Source organism: Dermacentor andersoni, chromosome 10, assembly GCF_023375885.2.
Source record: "Dermacentor andersoni chromosome 10, qqDerAnde1_hic_scaffold, whole genome shotgun sequence".
NCBI lineage: Eukaryota > Metazoa > Arthropoda > Arachnida > Ixodida > Ixodidae > Dermacentor > Dermacentor andersoni.
In genome coordinates this window covers 92,619,551-92,625,191 of record NC_092823.1, presented here as the reverse complement: position 1 = coordinate 92,625,191, position 5,641 = coordinate 92,619,551, and the positions used below count along the sequence as shown (strand labels likewise).

The 5,641-nt window shown below is 42.8% G+C and overlaps 1 pseudogene; it reads right to left on the bottom strand.

The window, feature by feature from the left end:
• Positions 1–417: 417 nt before the first annotated feature.
• Positions 418–595, bottom strand: LOC126546456 (U2 spliceosomal RNA; annotated as a pseudogene).
• Between the last annotated feature and the right edge of the window lie 5,046 nt (positions 596–5,641).

Sequence of the window (5,641 nt, the reverse complement as noted above, 5' to 3'; positions counted from 1 at the left end):
TCAACCGCAGGACACGTCACTTCAAGCGGCTGTGGACAAGGCATCTCTTCATCCTTCCCAGCAAAGTCTATTGCACCGTGAGGTGCCGCATCCAAGCGCACCTGCTGCAGCTAATTTAGCATTTGGGGCCATGGTTCTCCACATAACATCAAGTCTCCATTGTTACGTAGCTTAATGCGTGCAGCACATCGCTTGGAAGCTGGACGAAACTGACAACAGCTGTGCGTTTGTGGTCGGCTGGCTGAAACAAGAAACGACTCATTTTTTTCGTTTTCCCTCAAGTTGATATTCTTTCATTGCTGGTTCATGTGTCGAGATTCACTCAGTCAATGAAGCAGTCAATCAAGCAATTTATTTCATCTATTACAGCGAAGCTGTATATGGCTGGTTACTAGCGGATCGATGTCCTTAGAAGAAAAATCATTGGCCGATGCCGAAGATAGCGTACTACCGGGTCGACTACTATGGAGGCGAAGCGGGCTTCAAGCACTCCGCCAACTTGCAAAAATAGGTTTAATATCTTGGGTCCAAATACAACTCGTGTCAGATATTAGGTGCTAAGAACAGATATTACACTTTTGCCCGAGTCGGCCATTTCTAGCTTCACACCACCCTCTCTTTATCGACGTTCCAAGCGCTTGCGTATCTCTTTTCCTGTCCTTCCGCTCCCGTCGAAACGTTACGCGTGTTTGGTTTTCTCCGGCTCCTCAGGGTGGCGGTCCCGTTGTCCACGCTAACTTATATATACATAACGGTAAATGAGTCCGTACCTACACTCAAAATTCTCTGTCACTTCTCCACCGTTTCTTTAACACCTTCGCTGGTAATCCACCTTCAGAGAGTGGAATGGTTCACGATTTTGAACAAACAGACCGAGGAGCAGATAATAAAAGCAGACATTTGGCGGCTTGACGAGGCCACTTACCCCATTAGGAGGGTTCAAAGCAACATACATAATTAGAGATCACAAAAAACTAACCACATGATTAAAGATTATATCATTAAAGTAACAAGGCATCAATTGTAATAACACAATGCAGAAAGTACTTATACTATAAGATGATGCTCTCGCGTTCATAAGTTTCAAGCGTAATTTGGTTGAAGCGCAACAAGCCTAATGGAAACTAAATAGATTTCTAATAATTCAGGAGACCTGGCAAGTTTTAGCACAAACGTTGAGCTTCGGAGTTTAAACGTGAGGTTGCTGCCATCAATATTTCGCTTCTGCTTGTCTCAATACCCCCGTTTTCATTCTTCAACAGGAAATCGCTGTCAACTACTTCACGGTTTCTTGAATTTCAAATTTTAATTCTACCCTTTATGTATATTAGTACAACTGGTGGTTTCTAATGACACGAGCACTGATAAATAAACGAACAGTTGGGTCAGAAAAAGAGTAATAATTGCATGTCGTATTAGCCGTTTCTGCATTGTATGAATTTTTTTGCACTGTATGAAACATCGTGGTACCCCATACTACTACCCAGTAGGTTAACCTAGAGTAAAAGAAAATATGATTTAATATTTTCACCTGGATCAAGAGAAGGTGTTTAAGGGCACGAACTGTTCTGGTTATGCAAGTAGTCTTTTGCATTGCAAAATTTACATGGCTATCTCAGGGTGTATTTACCCAAAACACCACGCCTACGCACCTAACATGATCAGCAAGTTCAATGCTAAGGTCGATTAAAACAATATATGCATGTGGAGCAACTTTTTTCTCCTTTAAATAAAAGATTATCACATTTTCTCTGCTCTCATTATATTTTTATACCTTTAGATACAGATCATACTGGTAATTTTTGTAGTGTGTCTAATGCGGTCACCTATGTAACTACCAGAAAAGCCAATACTGCTGTCTTCTATATAATAAATTTTTCACTTGAATGAAGTGCTTCCCGTGTCATTATTCAATTAAATTGTGAGTTTTTTTGTGCCGAAACCACGATCTGATTATGAGGCACGACGTACAGGGGGGCTCCGAAAATTTGGACCACCTCGAGTTCTTTAACGTGCCCCTAAATCTATGTACACTGTGTTTTCGCATTGCACCCCCATCTAAATGTGGCTGCCGTGGCCGGGATTTGATCCCGCGACTTTGTGCTTAGCAGCCCAACACCATAGCCAATAAGCAACCACGGTGGGTCCATATCATTATTATACAGAGAAAACAATAGAGGACATCATATGCTCCCCTGCGGGACTCCGCAAAATAGTGTCATAATCTCTGATCTTTACTTATTTATTTTCATGATTTGTTGCCCGCGGCATAGGTAAGATAATATTAGCACCAGCTACAATCTTAGCATCCTTATTAGAAATTTGTGGTTCAATAAATCAAATGCCCTAGTAGCACCAGCGAGCAGTCGAATCGTTATGGACTTCTTTTCAAACTGTGTAAAGAAAATGGTATACCAAAGTCCACAAACGGCCTTTGCAAAAAGATGTCACGGGTCAGCGTCACGTTTTTCTAAAAAATTATTGGTAGTTTAACTTCGCAAACCCAGCATGTTTTGGGGATTGGCGCAGCCCCGAAGTTCCAGCTAGCAGGCTTCATTCTTGGCACCTGCGCCCAGCCATGACTCAGGCGTTCGTCGTCAATTTTATCTCGCCGCCGTGGTGCTTTTCCCCAGGCTTAATAAACGTGAAATCTGAAACGTCACTCTGAAAGTCGGTGATTGTACGACAGTAATTTGCTGACTCTAGCCTGCGCCCAATTCCCCCTTGCAAGCAGCTCCACAATACAGCAACTAGGTTCCCTCGGACAGCCCGGCTTCGGTGGCTGGTCTGCCTGGGAGCCTTGAGCCACCCGTCAGGAATCATCGTTTCCCCATCGCAGACAAGTCCCGGACGCCGCATATTGAACGCCTGCAAGCCTACCAATTGTGGATAATTTGGAAAATCAGTTTTAGCTTGCGAAATGTCTTATCGCGTGAGCATTCGACATGAGTGATATAGCTTTTCCGGACATAGTTTTTCATCGATTAAACTGGAATTTGCTTCACGCATTTTTAAGCATAATTTTCCTGGGTCTTGTGTCATATTAGTTCGAAGATAAGGCATTCTGAGATTGGTAAGAGCACGACTAACGCCTTAAATGTGTTCCTAAAGGTGGTGACAAGTTTTCGTTGCCTGTGCTTCCCCAAGAAAACTTAGCATCGAACGCATCCATAGCCGCTTATCTCTGTTTCGCAAAAGCACTTAAGTGGGGATAGGTTTCTTTAGCGCTTGCTGGCACGAAGTCGTCAATCTGACAGCACATCTGTTTTAGTCTTCATTATCACTACCTTAAATGTCGCAGTTTCACCAGTAAGACGAACCACCTATGGAGATAGCAAACGCGTAGAAAGCTGTACGAAGTAAGGATTGTAGTTTTATCAGCCGTGTCAACTTGTAACATTCGCTTATGATCCAAATTACCAAGCGCGCACAGGATGACATAAACACGTTACACTCGATGACCGCGGACACTTGCTGACAAAACGCTTGCAAGCGTGGCATCAGCAGGGAGCAAAATGAGCTTCGGGCTGTCTGTCACTTCAACGCCAGCTGAGCGGTGAGAACGCGGCACGCGCCCAGGTATGAGCCGCCGTAGCATGTAGACTCAGCCGCCAACGCAGATCGCTTTCAGCATAGAGTGCGCGCGGTCTCGCAACGCGCAGTTGCTGCCGGTGTACAACCCAACCCTTTCCCTCCCTTCCCTTGGCACCATGTGCGCGACGGAAGACGGCGCGGTTACTCGCTGCTTTTATCCCTTGCGCGCGCGAGATCAAAGCGCGATCGTCGGCTCCCCTCGCGCCATTTCACTCGCACCTATAGCATGCGACGCGTGGCGACGGCGTTTTTGCCTTTGGATTCATCACAGCGATGGCGACGACGACGGCGGAAAGACAGTTGGATGGCCATATAATTGCAATCGCAATATTAAAGCTTGTGTTCAGGGGGAAGTAATCCAACATTGGCTTTAGTTGTAATTGGCTTTAGTTGTAATTGGCTTTAGCTGTAATGGAACTAATCCGACATTGACTTGGCACCAAGGGTGCTAACAAAAATTTGATCTTTCATGTAATCTATGTTTTCATCGCTTACGTTTTCGACATAATAACGTCAGAGGAGAAAATTCTAGGTGCCATTTTTGAATAACCAGACATAGCAATGATTGTGAAAGCGGAGATTCTGCATACGGGCAACACACTGACAGCCTGAAAATAAATTTGTTTGCGTGGTTCAATAATGTTGGCCCTATGAAATTGGGGCACGGTGTTTATTCTACTAACTGCTGCGTTTTAGTGTTGCAACTTGCCAGCTACCGAAGCCATAAGACGTATGCGATCGCGATAATATAGATTTACGAATTCTACGAAACACTGATACTGCTAAATTGCGGTTACAAAATAATGCTTGCGTCCCTGAATCGTAAAAAAAGGAATAGCTACCAAGAAATCTTCCTGCACATAAACACAGCACCATAATAAATATGCATGTACGTTTCTGGTTACACTGAAACAAGTGACAATTTGTAAAGCATACTCATGTATTTAAGTATGTTGAAAGTATGAATGTTGCTGTAGATAGCTATATTCATTGCCTAACCACTGCTAATAATTTCGAGCATCCTTATTCCTGTAGACTTTGGTGCTAATATTATTAGAGTATTCTATCTCGGAATGGTTTCCTGTCTCACTACGTATAGTGTCGTAAAATATAAAAAAATCACGATGATCTTATACTGTGTCAGATGGATGTGAGAGCTATTGTGTTTATCTTTTGAGTTGAATATTGGGGATTTGACTATTTTCATACTTGTTTTCCAGGTCAACCAGATTTTGGGGCAGCTTGACCCTCCCGGCAGAATTCTTTTGAAAGCCATTGAAATCAACAGAAGCGTAAGTTGCATCGTTAGCTACTCTGTTTTCTTCACAGTGGCGAATTTACAGGGGCCGGTCGACTATGTGGCCGTCATGGAAAACAATATTGTCGACGCTCCAGGCACACTTGGGAATTTGGAAAAATATTCCAAGACGAAGAAAGAAATGCAGTCTGCCGATGCGGTCATCATTTTAGTAGGGTAAGGAAAAGAGTGCAGCTGTTTCGCCTGTTAGAGTATGGAAGTATTGTGCAAACTCTGGCGAAGGCAAAATAATTTTTCCTGCTCTAACTATAAAGCATAAATTTCACAAATAATTTTCGCATGAATCTAGTGATGTGTAATTTAATAAAGTATGCTTGTGTTGCAGAAGGAAGCGCTAAAATAGTCAATAAATCTACTGAATGCGGCTAATGTTCATCTTATAAATGTGATGCAGCCTATCTAAGACGTCGATCTTGCTTCATGTATTGTATATTTGAGATTTCAGGCGAGACATGGCACACAGGAGACCCGACGGCTCGACGTTTGTGTCTTATGGTATGGTGTACTTCCATATCTCTTTTTACATTCAAGAGATTTACAAAAAGAGCCACAAGAAATGTTATTTCAAAGCTACGTTCTCAGCTTTCCTAAAACTAGAATGTGGCCAGAAATCTGGCCAGACTAGATTGTGTATAAAGTTCTACCGTTAACGGTCATTAGGTCAATTCAATTATTGTTGGTTTTGGAAACACACTTCAATCAATAAACCAATAAATTAAATTCGTTGCG